Consider the following 13,174-nt stretch of genomic DNA (forward strand, 5'->3'; position numbering starts at 1 on the left):
GAAAGTTACTTGTATTTCCTTCTGAGGTGTTCAGTGTGTCCAACCAGTTCTTGGGCAAAAACTGAGTTCAATGACTCAGCTGAGCAAAAATGGAATTAACTGATTTTTCTTTCAAAAGATTTTGGATGGTCCACGTGGTGGTTAAAGCAAGAAACACAGGGACTGTGATTTCAAAAGACTGACTTTTCCAATGACTTATGTAATTCAATTTCTCTGTGCTCTCTGAGCACAGAGAAATTGCTCTCATGTCTGAGCAGTGGTGGGAGGATAATGCTGATCCTTCAGGGAACAAAGGGAAGTTTACAAAGTACTCGGGAACTGCAGGCTGCTGTTACATGGCATGAATTGTGCACAGTTCACCCAGACATTCCTAATCTGCTCCTGGAAGGGACTACCTGGTTACTGAAGCCCTCTTCCCTAGAATCCCAAATAAAAAATATCAGTGGGATGATATGGCCATGAAAAAACAGAGACAAAATGTGCAGACACATGAGCAGAATTTCATCTTTTCATTGCACAGCTCTGTTTCCAGAGCCAGCAGGACTGAGACCGGGTCCTGTCTGTATCTTGGATTTGTCTTTTTTGAAGTACAGATTGAAAACAACAGCCTGAATTTTTGAGGGTTTTGGGGTTTTTTTTCCCTCCTGTAGGAATTCTTTAATTATTCCCCAAAGTTTTGTATGTCACACCTTGCACTCTTCAGCTCTCCAAGAGCTCTGTACAGTGTTGTCATGCTTGGAGACGCTTCACCTTAGATACATCCCATATGTCAGATATGGCTTGGAAATGAGACAGAAGACGATGGGTTGGAGTGTGATGACTTCCACATGATATATAAATCTTATATAAACTTTATATAGCACACAATAATAATGCTATATAAAAAGTTATCATAGATGCTGGAACACTACCATGGCCTAACAGATTTCCCAAGGTACTGGCATTTAGGCATCCCGTGATTCTTTGCTATCCCAGGGGATACTTTGTCCAAGGTCAGTTATAGATGGGCTTAGGTTTTGGAACAAATTTTGGTTTGTAGCATGTGCAAAGTGGAGTGGAAGTCACAGAAGCCACTGTGTGTAATCCAAAGGCAAATATTTTACTCAAAGCTCTCAGAATTTTGCCTTTAAAGTGCCCTTTATCGATTACCTGGTTCTTCCTCTTCCAATAATAGCTTTTCTGATTTTTTTTGTCTGAAAAGTGAAATCACATTATGAAGTTACATTAGTGTGCATCGAGAGAGCACCAGTTATCTCATCTGACATTTTATGTATTGATTGAAATGCTAAGAGACAAGAAAGTCATGATTTATATGAGTACAGTGAAAAACTGAGAAACAGGTGAGGGAAGGTCACAAACATGAGCAGTAAAAGGGGTCTGAGCACACTCAGATGAGTCTGACAGGGCTATTCTGTGATGAGAAGGAAGAAATTTGAGGGGGGCTCTTGGATTCCCCAATCCAAGTTTGGTTTGCTTAGCTGTTTTATTTTTCTAAGTAGTCTTACCAACCTAGATGGAATGAACGCCAATGACTGTAAGAATTTATACTAATACCTAATGCAGAACTTCTTATGCAAAAATGGTTCAGAAAGTTAAAACAGTCAAAAATAGTTCATAAAGTTAAAGGAGCAGAGATGCCCCAGGGTGGTAACCTAGCAGGCTGCTGGGAAAGCCAGGACAGCCCCAGCACTCCTGAGCCCCAGTCAAGGAGTCTGTGCTTTTGGCTGGATTGCCTCTAATCACAAGACCAAGAAGGAGTGATGTCAGGTTTGTGTTGTCATCTGCAGTTTGAAATAGCTGGGCAAGTCACACTTAACTTGAGCTGGTTTGTGGAGCTTGCTTGGCTTTGTCAGCCCACCAACCTTGGCCACTGGGAAAAAGCACAGAATGACTTTTAGGGGAGGGTTTTTACAAACAAGATTTTTGCTTTAATTGCTATTTACACGTTCCACCCTTCACCCTTTTTCAGATCTCCTGCAGGGAGATCTTGTTCTATTTTAAAAGCTGGGGCAGGAACTTGAGGCTAGAGACTGCAGCCAAATCAAACAGGAATCTCACCAACCCAATAGAGGGTTGGCTGATAATAAAGGCTATCTTCCCGAGCCTTTAAAGCTCTCTTCTTCCAAAGACACTCCCTTATCTGAAGCCTCTGGCTTCCCATGCAAGGGTATAAACATCTTCCTATGCAGCAGGGTACCCTTTGACATTAAGAGGAAAGCACAACTCAAGATAAATTGAAGAGGCTTTTATGTCTAATCTCAGTAAGCATTCAGAGGCTGTGAATGTCTTTTTATCCTGAGTTGTTGAGGTTTGTTTTGTTTTTTTGGCTGGGAGCACATTTTGCTTGGAGTTTTATTACATCCCTCATGGCATTTTTTTTCCTTTTTTCCAGATGAGCTATCAGGGCAGTACTTGTTTGGTCAAGACTTGTGTGTTTACTTGGCATCTTCAGTGTATAAACCCAGTGCTGTTTGCAGGGCTTCCATGCAGCCAATTCTGCTAATATTTTAAGGCTCTGACTAATGTGGCTTGAGGGTAAATGTTTTCTGACTTTAACATTGTACCCTGCTCACAGGAGCAAATTCTGATTACTTCCTTTCATTGGCAGAGGTTTCAACTTTGTCAATTCACTGCTATTCCTCATTAGTGGTTTTTTAAAAGGTGTCAAAGGTTTTTTCTTTTTTTTTCAGAGCTGTTGGGATCCCATCAATGAACAGCTCACAGAAAGCCCAGCTCACTTCATAGAAATGCATCCTCTGTGACTGCTGAAGGCAAGACCCCGTGCTCCCTCTGCAATAATAATCTCTCTTCCAGCAGTGCTGATCTCCAATGTGCTCTCCAGGACCTCTTCATTGATCCTTGTTTCATGTCCATTCCCAGCCCTTGCATCCCAACACCCTTCTCCTGGCTAATGCAGAGCAAATGAGGTCTCACTCAGAACCTGGTTTAAAAGGCCCCAGTGCTGCCCTAAAGGATGGAGGCTGAAGGATTTATGGGGTTCTTCGTGCCAGCCCAGGGCTGTACACTCTGCTTCTGCTGCCCTCCAGCCTGGGGAGACACTGGAATTGACCTTCTCCTCCCAGCAGCAGTGCCAAAGGCCTTTCTCTTCTGCTTGCTGGGAGCCAAACAGAGAGAAAACAAAGACCCTTCAGTGTAAGATTCAGCCCTGTGACTTACCAGCAGTGCTGTCTTTCCTCAAAGGCCGTCTCAGGCCTCCTCCTTCCATCCCATGGATAGCAAGGAGTGCCTGACACGTTCCCAGTAACCATGGCAGGCCTTCCACACTGGATGTACCCTCACGTTCCAGCCACTTTCATTTCTTCCAAAAGGAAAATATCCCTCGAGGCTCATGGAGCGAACGTGTTTTTAGATAAAGAACATGTATCCAACCACTATAATTAACCTTTCATTTTAAACCCTCCAGTTCCAGATCAGCTCCCTACAGGCTAATTCTTGTGTTTGCAGGAATGCATGAGTGATGCACAGATGCTCTGTAAGGACGCGCTGCCTATTCATTAAGTTTGATTAGGTAGCATTTGCACTCTGCCATCTACGAGTGTGCCACTTTCTGATATAATTAGTGTTCCTCCAATTAGGATAAATGGCTGTTTCATTACTTTTAAGTGGATCATTAAAGTGCCATTCCTGTCTCCTGCCTCTGGAGCTGACAAGGGTACCTGCACACTCCTTTTTGCAAAGTCAAACCTAATTTCAGGAGGCTAATGGGGAAGGTAATGTACCAGGGCAGATGTTGCTCAGGGCTCCTGCTGAGAGCAGTTCCTGGGTAGTTGATTTTCCTGTGTGCTTGAGGCTTTGATTTGAGAAACAGAAGAGCCTGATTGCCAAGACAACTTTTAAAGAAGTTCCTGGAGGCATCGAAACCTGGAAATTATTTAAAATACATATTGATAAGCTTCTGTTGCCAAATGAATTCCTGCTATGCCTGTGGAACTGTATTATTGTCACAGGGAAAACAGATTTTGCCTCATCAAGACCAGTCCTTGCATCTTTGTTTTCTCATCCCACATTCATCCACAAGGATGTCTTCTCTACAGGGGTCATGCAATGCTTGGAACCTGGGTGTAGCAGCCCTTTTTTGTTTCTCCAAGAGGCCTTGCAATTCCTTAATCGTTACATACTGCTGTGTTAAAAACACCATTTTCTGAGAACCAGAGGGCAGGTTTCTGGCCCCTATCAGAGAATTGTGACTCACATTTTGGGAAGGGATAGAGACATCTCTTTAGTAAGGGAGATTTGAGTTGTGAGTCACCATGCTGGTCCCTTTCTGTAATTTTTTTCCTTTTTAGATGTGGAATTCATAGATAACTGTATATTTTAAAAACAGTTAAGGCCACATCTGCAGAAGAATAATCCTGACAATTTTGGATGCTGTAAGTCAGAAGCTGGTCCAGTTCTGAGATCATCTGATTTGCCAGCTGATTAGATCAAGATCTAATACTGTTTCTAAAAATTTCTCAAGAAGGACTAAGATTTGGAAAAACCAAGATTATACTTCTTGCTGCAGGATTAATCTACTCAAGGTGTAGTAAAAAAAACTTTTTAAAAAACCTAAAATATCTGTGGAACCCCCTGGGTATCTTTCTATTGATGAAGCCGAGTCAGATCTTAGATCGCTTGAAATGTAAAAGGCCTATTTGTTTTCCTCTGCTTTCTTTGTTTTCCTCTAGTTTTCTCTGATTTTCAAGCCCTTTTGTTATCTTCTGGCTTGTGGTCACTGGTTCTCTTTTTACCACAACATAATTGTGTGAGATTTATCCTCCCCGGTTCATCCACATTACAATCATCCTCGTTCACATCTCAGATGACTCACGAAGGCCAAAACATCCATAAACCAGTTACCAACTTACTGGTTGCATTTATTTCTCATAAGTCTGGAAGAAAAAAACACTCAGAGATGTTTTTCACTCAGAGATGTTTTTCCCATCCTCCTCAAAGTCAGTGGGTATCAGGCAGGTGGGCTGCAACCTTCATCCCCTTCAATGACTTCTCTGTGGGTAGACTGAAACATGCAGAGCAGTCACAAAAGCCAAGGGAGAGCTGGGCAGGGGGGATTAGATCTTGAGGAATTTTATTTAATTAATCTTTCTGCTAAACTAATCACATCTCACTTCTCAGACCCTTACCCTTTTAGGTCATGTTTTCTCTATCAAACTGTGAAGTAACACACAGAATTATATAGCCTTCTTGGTATCTTTGATTTAAAATAAAAACATAAATAATTCTGAAGTGACATGAAAGTATAAATAGATGGGGTAAGAAAATATTTACTGCTGTGTAAACAGCTGTCAGTCTGTCAGAGATGTATGCAGCTGCTGGATCTCGGTGGGAGGCAGCCTGAGCCTTGCACCTTGAGCCACTTGTGACAAAGGTTTGCATTGATCCCAGATGCTACTTGGAAAACTGAGGCTCGATACATCTCTAGTCTTTGCAGGAAGTCAGAATAAACCCAGCAGCTCCTGTCTGAAAACTGTGCTGCCTTGGCTGTGGAGGGTGTTTTGGGGGTGTAGCAGCTCCAGGTGAAGATTCCGGCTCCAGACACACATTCCAGAACAGAGCGGGATTTTGCAGCGCCACATTTCAGTGACTCAGGCTCCAAACACATCAGGGTAGATCGTCAGCCATTATTAATGCATGGATCCTGCAGCTCTCAAGATGAGGTCTGGCCTCAGGTTCACAGGTTCAAGGCAGGATGTGCTGCTTTGTCACGCCAATGAAACACGGTCAACAGGATATGGGGAGATCTCCAACCTCAGGAAGGGCTACCAAAGGGTCACTGGGAGAAAAGCTGCTTCTTCTATACGTGAAGCATGAGTGCATCCCTTCAGAGTGGCTCCTGCTAAGCTTTTCCTTCAAAGAGGTAAAACCAAGGTCAGGGAGCAGTGAGTTATTGAGTTAAAATCTCTGGATTTTGAGGCCATCTGGGAAATCTACAACATAGCAATAGGAAAGGTGAGGCTTTGCTGAGAAGAGCTGCTCTTGTGCTGCTGTTGATGCAGGTCTGTTCAGTGAATTTCATCACCCATTGTCTCATGAATGTGAAGCATGAGCCAGTTTCTGGGTAAATGTCCTGCTCCCACGGGAGAGCAGACATCCGAGAAATACATTTCTCTGAAAACTGAGAAGGCAGAACAGCCCAGCCATAATGATTACTTGCAGCAACCCACTCCATAAAATATTTTTTCTCCAGATATTCCTGATGGTCCCTAATTTATAGTATCAGGCCTCTTGTCTAAGGGTTTGCAAATACTGAGTACATGAAACCCTGAGGTGAGTCACAGATCCTTCCTAAACCTTGGACCCTGCAAGGAGCCCATGGTGAGTACATTGAGTGGCAGAATAACAATAAGAGTGTCCCTGGTGCAGCTCTCTGAGATCAGTCAGTGGTGTCTGTGCAGGTGTCCCAGGCTGCCTCTTGGATGAGGAGGATGAAGGACACTTGTAGAGTGCCACTGCTGCCTCCTCGCCACAGTATCAGCAGGATGGACTCAAAGGGTGCATCTCTGGTGCCTCTGGCAGCTCCCAAGTGTGTTGGGGCTCTGTAGAAAACAGCAGTTATTGTTTTTGTTCCTCAGGCTTGATACAACTGGGCAGCCCTTTTATCTCCCAGTGATTTTAGGAGTGTAACTCATGTCAGCCTAGTGGAGTTGTGCAGAGGAGGAGTCAGGCTTGGTAGCTGTGCGCACTACAGTGCTGTAACATGAACAAGATAGTTTAATTCTGTCCCTTCAGGTAACTCCAAGCTGTGCTATAACCCATCCTCAGGCAGGACAAACTTTCCTGTGTGCCCTTCCTCCTCGCAGGGCACGGATGTGTCCCCTGAACTGTGGTTGGCCACCTGCAGCCTGGCCTGCCTCTCTCTTCGGGGTCAGGCTCTTGGCTGACTGGGTCAGTCTTCCCCAAATCATTTACTGCAGCCACTCTTAAGCATTTTATAGGCCTTCCTCTTTATTGCTCAGCTTGCAGGTAGCTTATTCCTCCCTCACGAGGCGTACGCTCTGTGTTCTGACGGCACACGTGGCCTGGTGTGGAAACAGTCACGGTGCCAAATCCTCTAAATATTGTAAAATTCCAAGACCCAGTCCAGGTCTCCTAAAATAGCATGTCTGAGCAAACTTCCTGGGGCTTTTTAAACAGCCTTCTGATGTGTGTGCTGGGGTACGACTGGAACTGCGGATTTGTGAAGTGTCAAGGGGGCGAATGTGTGTGCACCCAAATGAGAATATTATGAATGAGTCTCTTCAGAGAAGAACACTGATGAAAGGGACACTGTTAGCAAAAACAACCACAGAAGTATGAGCAAATACTCGAAAGGAAGAACACCCAGGGGGAGTGGGTTCCCACTTTCTAGTGAACTACATTATTTTCTTTTCAGAAGTCATGCTAAATAGGAAAGACCTTCCAGTTTTAGCAAAAAAACTGAAATAACGTCTGTCCTTAGTGTAAGTTCTCCTGGGTGTGAAGACAAGTCCCAGTGTACTTCCATGGCCATAGGATAAGCCTATGAATTTGTCTCTTAAGAGGAGTTAAGTTTAAAAAGGCTAAGCTCTTATCTGTCTTCTGTGTTTACATTGCTTCATCAGCATGTTAATTGTCTCTCAGTTTTAATATCTTTCCAATTACAACATCCTCATGATACAGGGCTTGTGCTGTCTTCTCACAAAAAAGATGAAAAAGTGAGGCACGAAGAGGGTGATTTGCACAAGATTCTTTAAAAGTTGAATTTGTCTCCATTATTTCAGGTTATTGCCCCCTCGTACCACTCTTTGTCTTCCATTTGGTCATCTACAATATGAACAGAAAGTGAGCTGACAGGGACAGTGCCCTCTGTAATAGTGCAGCTCCACTTTCTTCACACTGAAAACCTCTGTTGGCCTCAGATAAAACTTTTCTGCAGCTGTTGTTTGTAGTTCTGTTTCTCTGGGCTCTTCAGCTCTTTCAAATCAGACTAAAGATCTTTCCTAACCTCTGTCTTGAGTGATTTGTTTCCATCTTCAGTGAGGAGAATTGCACAAAAATGGAAAATAGGGCAGAAAACTGCATGGGCTATTCTAAAGCATGTCCCAAGTTTAGGAACAAAGAAGTAGAAATTCCCCCTTTATTTAAACTAATCAAGCTTTGTCATTCCCAGCTTGGGTCTGTTCTCCATCAAGTCACATTCCAAAATTGCTCCTGATAAAGAATTGTGAAGACAAAACTGAGTGAAATACCATTGGCTTTGGGCTAACTATGACAGCCTACATTTTTCCCCTTGCTGGCTGTGTCCCTGAAGGGTCTCAAGGGATTTGGCCAAGGTGAAGTGTGTTCTGGATTTCTCTTTCTTCCACACCAGCCCATATTTTCCCTCATGCCATGAGGTCTGTCAAGGGCAGCACTGGCTGCTACAGCTGAAGACTGAGCTGGCATCTTCATAAAAGGTCTTGCCTCAGCCAGGAAAAGTGCAGCCCAGACTTCAGAGATATGAGGAAGGGCTGTGATTAATCCGTGGCTTTTCTCTGAAGCCTGGGTAGTGAGTATGGTGGGCATACGTGGGTAAATGGTTTGTAGATCTTTCCTGACTTGTATTTCATCACACAGACATTCATGGTCCCTGTCAGCTGCTCTCAGTCCTCCCTCGCAGCACAGGATGGGCTTTTCCTGGGTGTCTGCAAATCTGTTTATAACAAAAGATGGTGCAGGGATGTTCGATGTTGCAGAACAAGGGAGGATACAAAAAGGAGTTGCAAAGCAGTTAAAGTTTGAAATTAAAGAAGCTGATACTGAAAGTTGCAAGATTGCTTCCAACAGGCAGTTGGAATGCAGCTTGAAGGCTGTTCTCCCTAGGAAGAGTGAGAAATCCAAGGCCTGCTTTTTGGGAGTGCTGAATGTTTATGTCAGGAGGGCTGCAGGTGTTAGTGCTCTTATACACAGTAAGTGATTCACCCTGGCATTTCTCACCATCCCAAAGGAAAAGCTGGCTGTATGGGCCTGGGTATTCCCTTCTGATGAGTTAAAGTGAATAAATTCCAGAACACCAGTTGTTTGGATAAAAAGGAGATTATAGCTAGGATATTTTTGTTCATTTCTCATACTCTGTACAATTTATTGTTTCACCTGGGTTTTTTCCTTATTGACTTTGAATTCTTAGGTGCCATTGTTTTAAGCAACAAATCCAAATGGCCATTCCAAAGATTTTTCATGATCGCTGATGAATTTTAGTATCTGACAGTTCTCAAAATAGAATTCATGGACTTCAAATTATCTTGCCTTCTCCCTATTCTCCCTAACCCATCACTCACTTTCCCATAGGTCCATCTTCATGAGGACAATGTCCTTATGGGGCCATCTGTTTTTGTGGGTTTTCCTATCATTCTTAATTTGCAAGCCCTCATCAGAAATAGCAGACCATGTGGGTACCAGAAAAGTGTTAGCATCTCCCAGTGAAATGCCCCGTGGATCCTTGCTCCCATCCTGAACAGGCTCAGCTCAGGTTGGTGACACTCAGTGACTCTCCAGCTGCCTTCTCCTCCCTGGGAAACCAGTTCTGACCCACATGAGCAGATGGGTAGTCATTAAGTGGAGGCTTTACACTGTTAATTAGTTCTGCTGATAAACAGAAGAATTCAGTTCGAAGGTAATAAAAATGCCCATTGTAAAACTCCTACTAAACTGGGCAAACAGACCTAAGAGCTCTGACAAACCTGAGCTCTCTTCCCAGTGCTGCCCATGCCCAGAGGTACATAACTTGATTCTCTCTGCCTCAATTCTTCCGTCTTTAAAGAGGAGATAATAACATGCACTCATCTTTATAAAACACTTCTAGGTTTACTGCTACAAAGTCCCACATGTGCCAAATATGTGTTTTGATACTGCACCTGATCTCAATGCTGAAATCACATTGCCAATCCAATTTTTAGGAACAGCGTCAACAGACCTCACGACCTGAAGAACTCAGCTTTAGGTGGCAGCATGAACAGCCTGGTGGGTATAATCCTGATCCAACACTCTCCCCCAAATCTGCAAATCTGATATCTCAAACTGTTGTTTTGCATGAGGATTCTCCATTTGCTCCACTCCTATCCATCACTGCCCTCCATGCAGGCTTGAGGCAGCCTGATTTCTTTCACTGTGGAATCATGTATGTAGTGACCAACCCAGGGCAATGATTGTTCATAAATCCAGTTTTTCAAGAGACTGGTGAACTGGTAAAAATACTCTAAACAACATTTGGGACATACTAAATAAAGAGTGAAGCCTTCTTTGATACTTACTGATGTTTACATACCATGTAATTATTATTATCATTGAAAATCCTAACTTCCTCTCTTTGAACATAATGTCTAAACAGGAAAAAGCTAACCTTCCTGTTTGGAGAATTGTTAGTTTCAGAAGAAATAGATTATTTTCCTCTCTTGCTTGCAATTCTCAAAGATTTTATTTTTAATACAAATGAAAAAGACAAACAATAGACTATCTAAAAGGAAGGAAAAGCACATGTCTGAAACAAACAGAGTCTGCTATGAATAGATAATCTTTCCACTATGAAATAATTCATGTCATACCTACATTTTGACTTTTGCATATTGGGAAAGGAAATGTAGACTTATTTTTGGCACTCACTGCACTGTATATACACAATACAGAAAGCAAAGTTAAGGTTAGAGAGGGAAGAGAAGCCTCCTGTAGATCTGTACAGAGAGATGGAATCATGTAGGCAGTGGCCTGGCCCAGCAGTAATTTCTAGATGTGAGGCAAGGCTGAATTTAAAACTGCAGGTACCTGCTTGGCATACAGTGTTCTCCGGTTCAAGCCAGTGCTGACACGGCTTTCTGGGTAAATCTCACCTCCTAAACTTTGCTTTTGCAGCTTTTAGTTTAGCTAAAGGAAATACTGGTGGAGCAACACCTGTTCCAGGTGTGGGTGGAATTTTTGATAGCTGCCAGGAGCAGCATAGTGAGACTGAAGAGTGAGACGAGACGCTCAGCTCGTCTTTGGGAGGCAGAAATAAGGAAACAGGTAACTGAAAGCTGAGAATGAAAAGGTGCCCATACCAAAGGCAGAATGAGCTGTTTGGCATTCCAAAAGTGTTTCTTACCTTCCCAGAGTCTGACAGGCAGCCTAATGGAATAACCACCAGGAGAGGCCTTGTGCAGACTGCTGATGTCAGTTTGTCAGTATGGGAAGTGTTCATATTGTCACTTCTCCTTCATGTTATTTCATTGCAGTCAAGGCTGTAGTCTTGCTGATCCTATTTAACAGCAACTACTGAAACATCTTGCATGAATGGAAGAGGATATATATAAGATCACTGCCCACAGAGGGCTGGGAAGCTGGAAAGGCCTGTCTTCTCTCCATCTTCCTAAAGTTCTTTATTCCAGGCCTGACTAATTTAGATGTTCTTCACAGCTAACCAGAGGTTCTGAAATATCTGGGCAATTTCTTGGCTTATTTACATACTGTATAAATATCTACCATCTTTTGATTATGTAGAAAGTATGAAAATGTGGTCTTACAGGGTCAAACACCAGACATTTGTAATTGTTTTCTATTCCTTGGAGTCTTTTTACATCAGTCTCTGATTTTGGAAGCCTTATTTTACAAAACTGCCTGCTTACTGCTGGCAGTACTGTGTAAGTGTAGAGAAACCCTGCCAATATTTTCTCAGGCTATTTCCAGGTGGATCTTCTCACTACATTAGAGCATTATGCTTGCTCGTGTTGGTAGAGTCAGACCCTAAAGACGTATTTTGTTCCTTGTCTGTCTTTGCTTGCTTCATGTTTCTCTTCTCATGGAACCCAAGTGTGCACCCTTCCCAACTTAGTGCTTTTCCAGAGATTTGCGTGTGAAGCTTCAGCTCCATTTGCAACTCACTCAGTCGTGTGCTGCTCTTCATCTGTATTTTCCCAGGTATGGGCCTTGCTTTGTGATTTACTGGACTGCAGCCCCAGCAAGAAGAGAACATGTCAAAGCCATTCTAAAATAATGGGCACCACACGAAATCGAGAATGTGGGGTCCAGTGATCTGAAATGCAGATGGTCACTGGCAGGGAGAAGAGCTGTCATGCTGAAAAAAGACCCAGAAGTCAGCAAATGAGCTGAGTTAATGATGTGACACAAGAAAATTAAAGGCAGAGTGTTTGTGGGCAATGCATGTAGGAGTGTCCCTCCTGAGACTGAGCTCTCTGTAGCCTTACCCATGCTCGTGTTCTCCACGCAGGTACTGGGGTGGAGCAGTGCTGGATATAGGCAGTAGATAGATCACCTTGTAAATTAACAACATGATACTCTACCAGCATGGTGAACAGTCTCTCTGATGGGGATTAACAAGTATAATTGGGCTTCACTGAGAATACTGTGCATGTCAGATAGGAGGGGATGCCTGATTTCACTGTGTGGGAAATGATAATAACAACGTAAAACGTTAAATAATATGTGGCCATACAATTGTTGGCTTCTGGTAGTCTCCATAGGGATATGTCTGTAGAATCTGGGTTCTGGTCCTGAGTGCCTGGATTTCAAGGAGGGGCCCATGCAATCCTTGGACTCTGAGAGGCTGGCTAGATGTCACTGCTGAACAACACTGCCCATTTAACCAGTTAATGTTTATCACATGTACTGCAATGCTAGGACTGGGCTTTGCTACTGAAGATCTGAGCTGATGCCATGGGGCACTGAATCACTGTCCTCCCCTGTGCTGCTACTGTGAATAAATCCACCAGCTTCCACCTTAATAGCTTGCTTTAGAGCCAGTGCCACACTTCACACCCTATTCTGGATCCTCTCCAACAAGTTAATGTTTTTTACTGAGGAAGGTGAGTAAAAATGATGAGAGTATCCTTAACTAAGGAGCCATAAAATTCTGATAGAGCAGTAATGTTCCCAGTGAGCCTGAAGGAAATCCGATCAATAGTTATGAGGCTGAGGCTCAATTTATGGCCTGAATTCATCAAGCATAGTCATTCTCCATCTTTGTACAGGATGCTTTTGTGGTTCCTGCTGAGTAGAGGAGCATACAGTCAGCACAAGTCCTCTCAACAATTCCCCAGGCTTTGTCATTTAAGATAGCTGACTCTACAGAGGTGGTGAGCAGGGTCCTATGATCTATCTGAAGGCAATTTTTCATCATATAGGACAGGCTGTACCAACTGTATGTGTTCTGAGAGTCTCGGGCTTGGAA

Source organism: Prinia subflava, chromosome 2 (genome assembly GCF_021018805.1).
Source record: "Prinia subflava isolate CZ2003 ecotype Zambia chromosome 2, Cam_Psub_1.2, whole genome shotgun sequence".
NCBI classification, from domain to species: domain Eukaryota; kingdom Metazoa; phylum Chordata; class Aves; order Passeriformes; family Cisticolidae; genus Prinia; species Prinia subflava.